The following is a 16,883-nucleotide window of genomic DNA, read 5'->3' on the forward strand; positions in this document are numbered from 1 at the left end:
AACAAAAAGATACAGCAACAAAACAGGAGGGAAAGGCAAAAAGTCTTGGGTAAGACCACCCTAAGGATGCCAGGTCTAACAGAAGACCTTCGAGTCACTGTGGACCTGCTGCCCTTACTCTTATCAATCTCTCTGCTGCATTCAACTGTATCTCCTATGGCCTATTAGTGGAGCATCTTCACTGGTTGTACGACATTACAACACATGTTTTTTTCCTCACATGCATTTACAATTTATTTTATTACAACGCATACCTTTACCATTCATATTGCATTTAACACTCGGGTAAGTGTAAAAAAGGTATGTTTATTTATATATATATATATATATATATATATATATATATATATATATATATATATATATATATATATATATATACGTTTGATGGCATGTGTAGCTGCAGATACACATGCTATGCATACGTCAGCCATCTAGTGTTGGGCTCGGAGTGTTACAAGTTGTTTTTCTTCGAAGAAGTGTTTTCGAGTCACAGGATCGAGTGACTCCTCCTCTTTGGCTCCATTGCGCATGGGCATCGACTCCATGTTAGATTGTTTTCTTTACGCCATCGGGTTCGGACGTGTTTCCTTTCGCTCCGATAGGTCGATTCGGAAAATCTTGAAAACTCTTAATTTCTCATTGATATTGTTTTGATCCCGTTACACCTTCGATCGACACTTCCGTACCGCCGAAACAAACATCTTTACTCGCCCTTCGGGGCACGCGCACGCCCATCTCGGGCCTGGTCGGGCCGACCGCGTGGAAGTCTCATGGATCGGACTCCATTCCGATTCTGTCCTCAGTGCCACACCAAATTCCCTTATACAGACTAACACCTCATCTGTAATCTCTGCCTTTCCTCTGACCATCGGGAAGAAAATAGCTAGGCCTGCAAATCCTTCCGGTCGAAGAAGACACTCCGGGGCAGGAGAGCACGGAGACTCGAGATGGCATCAAAAAGCACCAAGTATCTTGACATCGAAGAGGAAGAAATCATGCAGACCACAGTCTCCGTTCGAGGATCCGACTCCGACCAGGATTCTGAGGAGGGCAGACCGGTCACGGCAGGACCGCACATGAGTACGCCTGACCCTGTGTCATCTAAGCCCAAACATAAGGCCTTGGGGACGCCACTGCCGGAAGGCCATGGCTCGACCCAGAAGAAAACGCTCGGTGACCAACCCACCAGCTCGGCACAGAAGAAGGCCACCCCTCCAAAGCCATCGGACTCAAGCCGAAGCTCTGTCTCCGAACTGAGCAACACTGCTCTTTCGAGTCAAAATCTCGAAAATCATTTTCAGAGCCGAGACCATCTTCAACCCCATCTTTTTCGATACTGAAAAAGCCAGCTTCGGAGCCGAAAAAACCTAGTTATACTGAGGAGCATGGACTTTCAAAAGCACTTAGAGATAGCCAAAAAACTACTGAGGAGGACTCACAAATGCAACCAATCATGGAAGCAATGGATGAAAGGCAAGCCAGGATTCATATCCATAAAGAAACTGGCAGAATTTTAACCGCTCCGCCTCCAAAACCAAAGAGGAAATTAGCCTTTCAAGAGGAATTGGACACTACACAGCCTCCATCTAAAGTGCCACAAACAAAGGAGAGACCTCCACTTCCTCAATTTTCTCCTCCTCAGTCTCCTCCTCACTTTCCACATCTACGTATCTCTCCTTTTACCAGTCCTACACCTATGCAGTCACCATCACACTCATTTGATTTGGAGCAGGACAATGTGGATCCATGGGGTCTTTATGAACCAGACCCCATTCCAGACAACAACCCAGATTGCTATCCCTCTAAGCCTCCACCACCAGAGGATAGTACAGGCTACACTCAAGTTATAGCTAGGGCGGCAACATATCATAATGTCACCATGCTTATTGAGCCATAAGAGGATGATTTCCTATTTAATACACTCTCCTCCACACATGCAACATATCAGTCGCTTCCTATGCTCCCCGGCATGCTAAAACATGCTGACCAGATATTTACAGAGCCGGTAAAGGCAAGAATATTTACTCCTAGAGTGGAGAAGAAATATAAGCCACCTCCTTCCGATTCTGTCTATATTACCCAACAACTACCTCCAGACTCAGTAGTGGTAAGCGCTGCCAGGAAGAGGGCGAACCTACAGTCGTCAGGTGATGCACCCCCACCAGACAAAGATAGTAGGAAGTTTGATGCTACAGGGAAGAGGGTGGCATCTCAGGCAGCCAACCAGTGGAGAATAGCCAACTCACAGGCGTTGTTGGCTAGATATGAACGGGCCCACTGGGACGAGATGAAAGATATAATCCAGCATCTCCCCAAAGAACAGCAAAAAATGGCACAACAAATAGTGGAGGAAGGGCAAGCCATCACTAATAATCAAATTAGGTCGGCCCTAGACTCTGCAGATACAGCAGCCAGAACCATCAACACTGCTGTAACCTTAAGGAGACATGCATGGCTTAGTTCTTCAGAATGCAAACCTGAAATCCAACAGGCAGTGTTGAATATGCCATTCAACCAAAAACAGCTTTTCGGCCCAGAGGTCAACACTGTAATAGAGAAAATGAGGAAGGATTCAGACACCGTAAAAGCCATGGGTGCACTATATACCACACAATACAGGGGATCCTTTCGTAAACCCCAGTTTAGAGGTAGATTTAGCGCCCAAACTGCAGAGGCATCCACATCACAGCCAAAGCTGGTCTACCAACCTCAATACCAACGAGTTGGTTTCAAAAGCACTTAAAGCACAAAAGCAGAGGCTAGTGCGCCGGAGGCAGGGAAAAATATCAAACACCAGAACAAGCCTCACAACAAAGTAAACAGTGACTTGTGCCATTCCTGTCCAATCCACACCTCCCCTGTGGGGGAAGACTGCAAAAGTCCCACAACAATTGGCTAAAAATTACCACAGACAACTGGTTATTATCAATTATCCGCAATGGCTATTGCCTAGAATTGATATAAACTCCACCAAACATTCCACCAAAGCCACACAGCCTATCCACAGACCATATCACTCTGTTACAGGAAGAAGTCAAATCTCTATTACTCAAACAAGCAATAGAAGCTGTGCCACAAAATCAAGTAGGGACAGGAGTTTTCTCACTGTATTTCCTCATTCCCAAAAAAGGATGGAACCTTAAGGCCAATATTAGATCTCAGAACCCTCAATCTTTAGATCCTGTCAGAACACTTTCATATGGTAACACTACAGGATGTTATCCCACTGCTTCAGCAACACGATTTCATGGCAACATTAGACCTCAAAGATGCGTATTTTCACATACCCATCCATCCTGCGCAAAGAAAATATCTCAGGTTTGTCATTCAAGGAAAGCCTTATCAGTTCAAAGTGTTACCCTTTGGAATAACAACAGCTCCAAGGGTATTCACAAAGTGCCTGGCGGTAGTCGCAGCCTACCTAAGAAGACAACACATTCATGTCTTTCCATATCTAGACGATTGGCTAATAAAATCAAACAGTCATACGCAGTGTCAAAACCATGCGCATTATGTTATACAGACCCTGCACACGCAAGGGTTCTCAATAAACTACCGAAAGTCACAACTACAGCATGCGCAAATACAACAGTATTTAGGGGCAATACTAAATACTCAAAAAGTGCTTGCAAGTCCAAATACGCAAAGAATACAAGCATTTCACCATAAATTGACACAAATACAGACCGGTCAACAGTACACTGTCAAATTGGTCATGAAGATAAGTAGTTATGATGGCATCATGTATTGCAATTGTTCCACATGCAAGACTAAACATGCGGCCCTTGCAACAGTGCCTTGCACAACAATGGTCACAAGCACAGGGTCAGCTTCAAGATCTAGTGTTGATAGACCGCCAAACATACATGTCCCTTAAGTGGTAGAATTCCACAAATCTAAACAAAGGGCGGCCATTTCAAGACCCTGAGCCTCAGACCATACTTACAACAGATGCATCAATGATTGGCTGGGGAGCTCACCTCAACAATCACAACATCCAAGGACAATGGGCTGCCCAACACACACAGTTACACATAAATCACTTAGAGCTGTTAGCTGTCTTCCTACCACTTAAAGCTTTTCAGCCTCTCCTTATTCACAAAAATGTCCTGATCAAAACAGACAACATGACCACCATGTATTACCTAAACAAACAAGGAGGGACACATTACTCCCAACTCTCCCTCCTAACTGAAAAAAATTGGAAATGGGCAATACACAACCAAATTCACCTGGTAGCACAATACATTCCAAGGATACACAATCAATTAGCGGATGTTCTCAGCAGAAATCATCAACAGACACACGAGTGGGAGATTCACCCTCAAGTACTTCAAAAATACTTTCATCAAAGGGGAACACCAGACATAGATCTGTTCACCACCAGCGAAAACGCAAAATGCCAAAACTTCGCATCCAGATACCCAAATCCCCTATCCAAGGGCAATGCTCTATGGATCAATTGGTCAGGGATATTTTCTTACGCTTTTCCCCCTCTCCTACTCATTCCATTTCTAGTCAACTGTAGGAAGGTAGCCTCTTTCTAGCCTTGTTACCCCCACTTTTGGCCTGTTTGTGAGTATATTTCAGGTTGTTTTTACTGTCTCACTGGAATCCTGCTGACCAGGCCCCAGTGCTCATAGTGAAAACCCTATGTTGTCAGTGTGTTTGATATGTGTCACTGGGATCCTGCTAGCCAGGACCCCAGTGCTCATAAGTAAGTGGCCTGTATGTGTTCCCTGTGTGGTGCCTAACTGTATCACCGAGGCTCTGCTAACCAGAACCTCAGTGTTTATGCTCTCTCTGCTTTCTAAAATTGTCACTGCAGGCTAGTGACTAATTTTACCAATTCTCATTGGCACACTGGAACACCCTTATAATTCCCTTGTATATGGTACCTAGGTACCCAGGGTATTGGGGTTCCAGGAGATCCCTATGGGCTGCAACATTTCTTTTTCCACCCATAGGAAGCTCAGACAATTCTTACACAGGACTGCCACTGCAGCCTGAGTGAAATAACGTCCATGTTATTTCACAGCCATTTTTCACTGCACATAAGTAACTTATAAGTCACCTATATGTCTAACCCTCACTCGGTGAAGGTTAGGTGCCAAGTTACTTAGTGTGTGGGCACCCTGGCACTAGCCAAGGTGCCCCCACATTGTTCAGGGCAAATTCCCCGAACTTTGTGAGTGTGGGGACACCATTACACGCGTGCACTACACATAGGTCACTACCTATGTGTAGCGTCACAATGGTAACTCCGAACATGGCCATGTAACATGTCTAAGATCATGGAATCGTCCCCCCAATACCATTCTGGTATTGGGGGGATGATTCCATGATCCCCCCGGGTCTCTATCACAGAACCTGGGTACTGCCAAACTGCCTTTCCTGGGTTTCCACTGCAGCAGCTGCTGCTGCCAACCCCTCAGACAGGTTTCTGCCCCCCTGGGGTCTGGGTAGCCCAGGAAGGCAGAACAAAGGATTTCCTCTGAGAGAAGGTGTTACACCCTCTCCCTTTGGAAATAGGTGTGAAGGGCTGGTGAGGAGTAGGCTCCCCCAGCCTCTGGAAATGCTTTGATGGGCACAGATGGTGCCCATCTCTGCATAAGCCAGTCTACACTGGTTCAGGGATCCCTCAGCCCTGCTCTGGTGCGAAACTGGACAAAGGAAAGGGGAGTGACCACTCCCCTGACCAGTACCTCCCAGGGGAGGTGCCCAGAGCTCCTCCAGTGTGTCCCAGACCTCTGCCATCTTGGATTCAGAGGTGTTGGGGCACAATGGACTGCTCTGAGTGGCCAGTGCCAGCAGGTGACGTCAGAGACCCCTCCTGATAGTTGCTTACCTCTCTTGGTAGCCAAACCTACTTTCTCGGTAGCCAAACCTCCTTTTCTGGCTATTTAGGGTCTCTACTCTGGGCTATTCCTCAGATAACGAATGCAAGAGCTCACAAGAGTTCCTCTGCACTTCCCTCCTCGATGTCTGCCAAGGATCGACCGCTGACTGCTCCAGGACACCTGTAAAACCGCCACAAAGTAGCAAGACGACTACCAGCAACATTGTAGCACCTCATCCTCCTGGCTTTCTCGACTGTTTCCTGGTGGTGCATGCTCTGAGGGCTGTCTGCCTCACCCTGCACTGGAAGCCAAGAAGAAATCTCCCGTGGGTCGACGGAATTTCCCCCCTGCCAACGCAGGCACCAAACCTCTGCATCACCGGTCCTCTGGGTCCCCTCTCATCCTGACGAGCGTGGTCCCTGGAACACAGGAGCTGGGTCCAAGTGTCTCCCACAGTCCAGTGGCCCTTCTGTCCAAATTTGGTGGAGGTAAGTCCTTGCTTCCCCACACCAGACAGCAAACCTGTGTACTGCGTGATTTGCAGCTACTCCGGCTTCTGTGCACTTCTCCAAGGATTCCTTTGTGCACAGCCGAGCCTGTGTCCCCAGCACTCCGTCCTGCAGTGCTCAACCCGCTGAGTTGGACTCCGACGTCACAGGACCCTCCTTTTGTGACTCTGAGTTCACAGATCTTCTAAGTGCCTGTTCCGGTACTTCTGCGGGTGCTGCCTGCTTCTGCGGGGGCTCTCTGAGTTGCTAAGTGCCCCCGTCTCCTCCTCCAAGGGGCGACATCCTGGTCCTTCCTGGTCCCCAGCAGCACCCAAAAACCTCCACTGCGACTCTTGCAGCTAGCAAGGCTTGTTTGCAGTATTTCTGCCTGGAAACACTTCTGCGACATCCAGCACGCTGTGGGACATCTTCCATCCAAAGGAGAAGTTCCTAGCCCTTTTCGTTGTTGCAGAATCTTTGGCTTCTTCCACCCGGAGGCAGCCCTTTTGCATCTTCAGCCGGGGTTTCCTGGGCTCCGAACCCCCCCTCCCCCTGGACACTATCGCGGCTCTTGGACTTGGTCCCCTTCCTTCACAGGTCCAGGAATCCGTCTTCAGTGTTTTGCTGGTGCTTGTGGTTGTTGCAGAATCCCCTATCACAACTATTGTGTCTCTCTGGGGTAGTAAGGTAACTTTACTCCTACTTTTCAGAGTCTTAGGGTGGGGTATTTTGGACACCCTTACTGTTTTCTCACAGTCCCAGCGACCCTCTATAATCTCCCATAGGTCTGGGGTCCATTCGTGATTCGCATTCCACTTTTGGAGTATATGGTTTGTGTTGCCCCTAGACCTATGTCTACCTACTGCATCCTATTGTGATTCTACATTGTTTGCACTACTTTTCTTACTGTTACTTACCTGTTTTGGGTTTGTGTACATATAACTTGTGTATATTACTTACCTTCTAAGTGAGGGTATTCTCTGAGATACTTTTGGCATATTGTCACTAAAATAAAGCACCTTTATTTTAAGTAACTGTGAGTATTGTGTTTTCTTATGATATTGTGCTATATGATATAAGTGGTATAGTAGGAGCTTTGCATGTCTCCTAGTTCAGACTAAGCTTCTTTGCCATTGCTACCTTCTATCAGCCTAAGCTGCTAGAAACACCTCTATTCTACTAATAAGGGATAACTGGACCTGGCACAGAGTGTAAGTACCACAAGGTACCCACTATAAGCCAGGCCAGCCTCCTACATCAACCAATTGCGTCAAAACACGCTCAATCTGATACTCATAGCTCCGACGTGGGCACATCAGCCATGGTACACAACACTACAAGACCTGTCAGTAGTACCACACTCCAAACTCCCAAACAGACCAGATCTGTTGACACAAAACAAAGGACAGATCAGGCACCCAAATCCCAACACACTCAATCTAGCGATTTGGCTCCTGAGGTCATAGAATTTGGGTATTTACAACTACCAACTGAATGTATGGAAGTAATTAAGCAAGCAAGAAAACCCACTACCAGACAGTGCTATGCCAACAAATGGAAAGGATTTGTATAATACTGTCAATCTAAACAAATTGCCCCTCTTTCAGCATCAATACAAGATATTGTATGCTACTTACTTCATTTACAAAAATCTAATTTAGCATTCTCTTCTATAAAAATACATCTCACTGCAATTTCCGCATATTTGCAAAATATACAGCACAGCTCTTTATTTAGAGTTCCTGTTATCAAAGCTTTCATGGAAGGTTTAAAACGCATCATCCCACCCAGAACACCTCCAGTTCCTTCGTGGAATTTAAACATAGTACTTATGGGCCCACTATTTGAACCTATGCACTCATGTCAAATGCAATTCTTAACATGGAAGGTTGCCTTCCTAGTCGCAATTACATAATTGCGAAGAGTTAGTGAAATTCAAGCTTTCACTATTGAAGAACCGTTCATACAAGTACACAAACATAAAGTCGTACTACGAACTAACCCTAAATTTCTTCCTAAAGTAGTATCACCTTTTCATATCAATCAAACAGTGGAACTACCAGTCTTCTTCCCACAACCAGATTCTGTAGCTGAAAGAGCTCTACATACATTAGACATTAAAAGAGCTCTAATGTACTACATAGATAGAACAAAACCATTCAGGAAAACTAAACGGCTATTTGTAGCTTTTCAAAAACCTCATACTGGTAACCCCTTTTTAAAACAAGGTTTAGCAAGATGGATAGTAAAATGTATCCAAACATGTTACCTTAGCTAAAAGACAGCTCTTAGTTGCTCCTAAAGCACATTCCACAAGGAAGAAAGGTGCTACAATGGCCTTCTTAGAAAATATACCAATGGCTGAAATGTGTAAAGCAGCTACTTGGTCAACACCACATACATTTACTAAACATTATTGTGTAGATGTTTTAGCAGCACAGCAAGCCACAGTAGGTCAGGCTGTACTAAGAACATTATTTCAAACAACTTCAACTCCTACAGGCTAACCACCGCTTTTATGGGAGGAATAACTGCTTTCTAGTCTATGCATAGCATGTGTATTTGCAGCTACACATGCCATCGAACGGAAAATGTCACTTACCCAGTGTACATCTGTCCGTGGCATGTTCCGCTGCAGATTCACATGCACCCTCCCACCTCCCCGGAAGCCTGTAGCCGTTTAAGTTAAACCAACACTTGTACATATGTATGTATGTATATATATATATATATATATATATATATATATATATATATCTTCCATTAGCATGGACATCTCTTTTCTTTATACTCTATCACTCCTACCTTACCCTCTGCGGGAAAACAATCTAACATGGAGTCAGTGCCCATGCGCAATGGAACTGAAGAGGAGGAGTGGCTCAATCCCGTGACTCGAAAACACTTGTTACACTCCGAGCTCAACACTAGATGGCAGACGTATGCATAGCATGTGAATCTGCAGCGGAACATGCCACGAACAGATGTACACTGGGTAAGTGACATATTTTATATATATACATATATATATATATATATATATATATATATATATATATATATATATATATATATATATATATATATATATATATTCTTTCTACGTCGCTTTCTTCCCTTGCCTCAGCGTGACAAGCTGCCACTAGGACGTGGTCTTCTTCTCTTACATCCAAACACAGTTTTTTTGGCTGGAATCACTCCGTCAAGGTTTCCACTCAAACAAACAGCAGCCACTTAGTCTTGTAAGTGTGAAGCTTTTATTTTTTCCAAACAGCAAAAAAACGCACAACCCTTTTTGGAAACCAGGTCTCCTTGGTCACGGGTCCAGTTTCACACTTGCAAGTCTAAGTGTGTGTGTATATATATATATATATATATATATTTCCCATCGCTTGATAATCAAACGCTGGCACTCCATGCAGTTACTGTTCTTTATTCACTCCAAGAGTCCATTCCATGATCACAAGACCATCATAACACAAAAACAACAAAAATGGGGCAACGCGTTTCAACCTTAACGGTCTTCTTCCTTGGCCCACAGAGAATAGAAAAAAAGCACCAACGCATATCAATCCGCATCCTAAGTTGCTGGAGGAATGGTCGCTCTTAATGGCGTCAACATGCAACAGTATGTTAGAATTGTTGTCTAAATATGCGTCGTTGGAATTAAAACAGACCAGTGAGGAAATTGATAAGTTAAGGAGAAACTTGGAACTGCACGAGGCACAAGATGACATTTAAAAATCCTGTAAAGATATGGAGAGCAACTCAAAAAGTATGAAGAAGAAATAAAGGCGAGGAAGAGGAGGAAATTCATACGTGATAAAAATGATTATGGAATGGGACGTATCCTTACTTTTAGCAGAAGATTTGATCAAGCAAGAAGGGACTACAGACAGGGTGAAGCCTTACGACGACAGGAGGTGTCCTCGTCAGAGTCCAGTGTGGAGAATATCTCTGATGTGGAGGAGGCACCGGGCCCAAGCAGTTTGACAGGACAACTGTTCACAACTTTGGAGGAGTATCATTTTTTTACAAATGAGCCAAAGACCACAGAGAAAACCCCCACGAGGCAGGGGAGAAGGCGGAGAAATAAGAAGACCAGGAGAGGTGGCATGTCAGCAAGAAAGCAAAAAAGCGAATGGCAAAAGCACGTGTCAGAACAGGAGGAAGAAATGAAGAATGATAGAAAACTGACAGTACTCAATATCTCATCTCATGTACTATCCCAGGATGAAAGAACAGTATTGGAACTAGGTTTATCTTTTTGCCCGACAGCCAACTTCCGTTATACGAAAACACGAATTGATGTTTTTCATCTAGTAAGAAACTTAAAGTTAATGAAAATGTTTGCACAACAGAAAGATATATCTATTACACAGAGAAAGGAAGCGGTCAACACAGATGGCGCTTCAGAATTGACTATCAGTGATATAGATGGTCTAGCTGCTTTACGTGAGCTGGAAGTAGGGGAAAGAACTTGGGCAACAGAAACTGAGTTATTGGGTGATTTGGGTTTACAAACAGTATGAGTGGTAGTAATTTTAAACTGAAATCGAGATGCAATGCAATTTTGCCACATGACAATATTGATGCTTTCCATGAAGCAGTGATTTTCGATTTGCTCAAATTGTGGAGGACGGCGGATGATGTGTTCGCACAGAACTTAACTTCAGGTCAACGTTCAGCACTAATGTCTTTAAAGAAAGCAACTTCTTTTGTTATTAAGCCTGCCGATAAGTGGGGTAATGTGGTGTTGTGGGATGCACAGAAGTACCAGCAGGAAGCAGAAAGACAATTGTTAAATTCTAATTGTTATGAGATATCCACTGTGACTTCATATCGAGAATCAATAACCAGGTTTCATGATTTATTATCGGAAAGTGTCAACAGGGGTCTAATTTCTGAGGATGAGTTTAAGTTTTTATTGGTGCGGAAACCATTGGCATCCTGTTTTTACATGTTACCCAAGATACATAAGGATATTGAAAATCCCCCAGGTCGACCTATAGTGTCAGCGAGAGGGAGTCTCTTGGAGAATGCCTCTATCTATTTAGACCATTTCTTAAGTCCTTATGTCTTCAGTCTGATCTCTTATTGTAGAGATACCACAGATTTTCTAACAAAAATACAAGATATTCCTTGGCAAACTCAGTATATTATGGTAACCATTGACGTTGTATCATTGTATACCTGCATCCCACATGATAAGGGAATTCAGGCGTGTAGACATTTTTTCAGGGACAAACCTATAAGACTCCTGGAGCATTCTGAGTTGCTTTTGCAAATGTTAATGTTTTGTTTGGAAAATAGCTTTTTCATGTATGAAGATCAATGGTATAGGCAAACAACCGGGACTGCGATGGGGAGTTGCTTTGCTCCAAGGTATGCCTGCCTCTTCATGGGGTGGTGGGAGACACAATTTGTTATGGTGGATGAAAATTCAAAATGGTTCCATCATATCATCTTCTGGACACAGTATATCGATGATATATTTATGATCTGGGATGGTCCAGAACCACTGCTATTTGATTTTCTAAATTGGTTACCAAAAAATAGCTTGAATTTAAATTTCACGTATAAAAAACACAAGCAGGTTATGGAATTCTTGGATGTGGAGGTCAGGGTCGAAGCAGGCACTTTACAAACCAGATTGCATAGAAAAACCACAGCTGGCAATAGTATCTTATATGCCCTAAGCCACCATCTGTCTAGTGTTAAATGGAGCATACCCTATGGGGAATTGCTGAGAGCTAAGAGAAACTGCAGTACACCTCAAATTTTTGAAAGGGAACAAGAGACAATGGTACAAAGGTTCAGATCTAGGGGGTACCCAAATAAAATTATTAAGAATGCCTGCCGAAAGGCAGAGGCAGTTCGTAGGGCAGTGTTATTGATCCCGAAAAAGAAAGACACTGACATGAATTCCCCAAGATTTGTGACTACTTTTAATGCGTATTCACTGAAAGTTAAAAGGATTCTAACTAAATATTGGCATTTGATCAAGATGGATAAGGTGATTGGACAGTTAGTGAGTCCTCTTCCTATGGTAACTTATAGGAAGAGTAGCTCTTTGAACGATATTTTGGTACGCAGTTATACATGTAAATTGAAGGGAACCTTCTTGGATAAGCAACATGGTTTCTATAAATGTGCCAAATGTAAAGCATGCAGACACAGCACCAACCATAAGGATTATCTGTTACCCACAGGAAAAAAGGAGAACATTAGGAAATTTCTAAGTTGTACTTCAGATTTTGCTATTTATGTTATTGTATGCCCATGTGGGCTACAATATGTGGGGAGCACGATTTTTCCCCTCAAGAAGCAGATTCTTGAGCATTGGGGAGCAATAGCCAAGAATGATGTAACATACCCGGTTGCTCGCCACTGCAATCTGGCTCATGGTGGGGAGGTGGAAAAGATTACATTTTTTGGTATTGACAGGGTGCCGAATACCCCAAGGGGTGGAGATAGAGAGAGGCAGTTGAGTAAGTTGGAATCAGAATACATTATTCGATTAAATAGTCGCCATCCTTGGGGGTTGAACAAGGATGTGGAACTGTTTGTTTATATTGGCTAGTCGGATTTTATGAGGTGTTATAGACCAGATTTGTTCAGTGCTCTGAATTATTTTGTATTACAATTTTATTTTATAGTAGCATTTAATAAGTTAAGTAAGCAATATTGTGGGCATGTTGGTATTTTGTATATGGGACAGATGAGATTAAAAGTATGTAATTAGAGAAGGCAAATAGGAAATGTATGGTATATGGGGGAGAAGAAGAAAGATAAGAGTAAGGAGGAGAAGGAGTGAAAAAGGAAGAAAAAAAAAAGTGAGATATACCCACACTTTGATGGATATTTCAGTATAGGTCAGTAAAGCAGGAATTTATTGCTCGCCAAGCCCCAATTGCTGGAAATTGTTTTTTCTGATAAGTGAGGTGAAATATACAACGTGTCAGGAGATTTATATCCCTGGCTGCACAAGCATTTAACTGCAGAAACAATTGAAATATGAGAAAAAATGAACCGGTTGAATGACATCCAGCATAATGTCTTGGAAGTACAGATAAAAAATGTTAAGTGTAAGACTTCGGCAAATTTTATTCTGTAATTTAGTGACTCTGGGCCATATGTATGAACACATTTTACCATAGACACAGAATGGGGAAAACCCTTTGATACATCTGGCCCTCTGATCCTAGGTCCAGAACAGGTTTGTGTCCAATAATGCACTTCTGAAGTCTTAGAGCGGTCCTAATTGTTAAATTCTAAACAGATTCCATTGTGTTGGTTATACCAAACTCCACTTTCACAGCATAAAGGAGACTCTTTTTACTCTTTGAAAGATTTAACACAATATTGTCACGTAGGCTCTCATTATCCTAATGAAACTACTGGATTTAGAGCAACAAGATCATTCACGATGTGGGGGACTGCGTCTAACCCACGGTGAATGACACTTGTCGCTCTAAATCCGGGTTTTGCTCCGGCTAACTAGCAGTGCCTCATCTCTCCCAAATGGAAGAGACAATTGGGTAGCCGAGCGCATGAAATCTTAGTACTTCTCAGGGAAGTCGTGGTCACTCCGGTCACAACCGGTTCTCTCATACACAGTACGGTCTCATATATAAATGACAAAGGCAGTTTAAGTTTTAAAGATTGGTTTGATAAAACGACTGCATTTTAGATAGCAAAGCGTGAGCTGCAATAACCAGAACTATACAACACAGTAAGATTAAAATAGTAACGATGAGAGTGAAGCACAAGAATAAGGCTATCATAGTGCCGCTAGATTATTTTCTCTCTAAGTTATATTTCGAGCACAGCATGTGAAGCTCTAAGCCTGCCTTTCAGGTTCCCCCGGGAGGACATCAACCCTCATACCTGAGCAAAGGCTTGTAATCTGCATTAGCATCTGCAACGGGGCATTCAGCATCTAGTTGTAGGTCCCTGTCTGGAATCTCCCTCTTGACGTGTACTAGGACTAGGAAGTGTTTTTATAACTAACACGCAGATGTTCTAAGAAAATGTCCCTACGTAAGGATGTGTATTTTCTACGAATACTGGAGACTAAACTTCTACCACGTTTACCAGCAATGTACCAGACTGTAGCCTTGACTCAAGCACAGGGCGATCAAGAATGCATTGTTTGAAAACACAGTGCTGAAGTAAGCTAAACAGTATGATAGAAGAAATTAAAACAAGACCGTAAAAACTGGTTATTGTAAAATAACAGTGCGAAGCTGAATAAAATATATCTAGGGCAAAGTGTACAGCGGCCTAGTATGTTAAACTAACGTGCATGAAGCTATATTAAAAATGGCTACACTACAATATTGATGCCCTTACTTCCAAACCTACTGCAAAATATCTGCAAAGGTAAACTTACATAGCTATACCTGTCCACGCGCACCATTTTGTATTTGTTAAAAGCACATATAAATGCCACTCCTCCACTGCCAAGAAGACCGTTTCAGTTTTCCAGGTTTAAATTTCATTTTCTGTCCTTAAAATACAGTTCATCTGTACTTTGTGTGCTCTGCAGGTCTTTTGCCATTGAAGAAGTTAAAGCAATATATATATGTTACTAAAAACTTTTACTGTACATTATTTCATATGGGTGGATTACACATTAGTCTTGATAAAGTTGTCAAAATCTGATAGGTAATAAACAAAATGTGGACAAAGACCAAAGTTGTCTGACTCTGTTAAAACCCCACTTACACCAATGCCAGAATGTTATTGTGTGCTTATATCACATCACTGTCAAAATACTCTGTCGATGCAAATATCACAAACCTCTCCAAAATATCAGTATAGTAACAGAATCAATATCTTGCAGCAGAGATTAATAGTTGTCCAAATGGCCTAGTTTCACTGTAGTTCACTTCTTCACCAGGATGTTATGAATCAGAGTGCCCAATTGTCAAAGATCATAAATGGAAACAGTCCATGAAAGGGGAGAATTCGGAATTCACTGCCCACACATTCACTTTTAAATATATGAACACCAGGAGGTTTCCATGGCATTAGTAAATGTGCAGACCAGTGTAATTCATATTCTCCACGGGCAGTACTTTTTCAAAAACTATGGCTTTCATTATGTCACTGGTGTCCAGTCTCCTTCCATACTGGATTTGACACATAATTAACAATTTGTCTTACCACATTGGTTTCCGATCCCTGATACAGGGTCTTGTGTCCTTAGCCAGTGGCAGAGGAACTGCTGTTAGTCTCTACTATAGAAGTCTAGATTTGTTTTGATTATAGATCAACATTGTTCAAAATCTGAGCTGTGTAAGACAATCCTTGCATCACAGTTTTTCCTAAATGTAGCTCAGTTTCCACAAGCTATGATTTGGGGTACAGTCCATCCTTGCGAAACTGCATACATGATTTTATTTTGTTCCTTAACAGCCACTTGTGATTATCTTTTAGCTCCTGTATGTTTGCTCTGGTGAGGAGAGATGAAAGACTCAATCACTACTGAGTCCTTCTTAGTTCAGCATTAACTGTCACACCAAAGAGAGTATCTGAACTACTCTTCTTCTATATTTGGTGTTCCTTTTACTGTTATAATTTCAGCACAGGCTGAAAACAAACTGACATGGCTGTTCAAACTCCATTATTCGTTCATTTGAAGACAGGTTACAGAGGTTCATGTTGTAACCTACTTCTGAATCTTTCTTAACCCAAACATATGTCGTTGGCTAGAACCCATTGTGTTGTTCTAACCATTGGATATGTTGTCTGTTTCTGATAAACTAGCACATTTTGTGTGTGTGGAAGAGACTTATGATCAGTTTCAGTGAGTAGTGTTACTGAAAACCACCTGTGCCTCCTAGGGAAAAAGTAAAATGATTTTGACAGTTGTCACTGTGCATCTCTTCCACGAATGGTGTGTTTTGTCGGTTGCCCATCTTTTTCTCTGCTATTCAACTGTTAGAAAGCATTTCTAGGTGTGAAATACCATGTTCCCTTAGCCACGGTGTCTTGCATTTCATTTATTTTGTTATGTTGCCGATATGTTTTCAAAATTATAATCACCCTCCTGTGAACAAAAAGCTAGCCAACAGTTTCACATTTAAACCCGTAGCCTTCACTTGTTTGTCAAAATACCTTCATCTTCATCACAGTGACCAAATAGATTTAATTTAAGGAGCTATTAAACAAGAATCTGCAAGAGTGAAATCTCATTTTCACACACATTATTCACATGATCTTCTAAAATTTGATCCACAAAGATGTTTTTCCTAACTAAGGGCCTAATTACAACTTTGGCGGAGGGGGTTAATCTGCCGCAAATGTGACGGATATCCCGTCCGCCGTATTACGAGTTCCATAGGATATAATGGACTCGTAATTCGGCGGGCGGGATATCCGTCACATTTGGGACGGATTAACCCCCTCCGTCAAAGTCGTAATCAGGGCCTAACTCTCTAAGATTTCCCTTACTTCTCTTTCACTGCAGTTAGCTTACTTACCTCTCTTGTACAACAAGGTTCTTGGCGGAAGGTGAGATAATGAATAGCCAGAAACACTTTTGTAT

General features: G+C 42.6%; 1 protein-coding gene across 10 annotated transcripts in view; it reads left to right on the forward strand.

The window, feature by feature from the left end:
* Nucleotides 1-16,883, forward strand: part of PPFIBP2 (PPFIA binding protein 2) — a 1,142,047-nt gene that overhangs the window by 728,558 nt on the left and 396,606 nt on the right. The gene's annotated exons all lie outside the window — the stretch shown is intronic.

Source organism: Pleurodeles waltl, chromosome 3_1 (genome assembly GCF_031143425.1).
Source record: "Pleurodeles waltl isolate 20211129_DDA chromosome 3_1, aPleWal1.hap1.20221129, whole genome shotgun sequence".
Lineage (NCBI taxonomy): Eukaryota > Metazoa > Chordata > Amphibia > Caudata > Salamandridae > Pleurodeles > Pleurodeles waltl.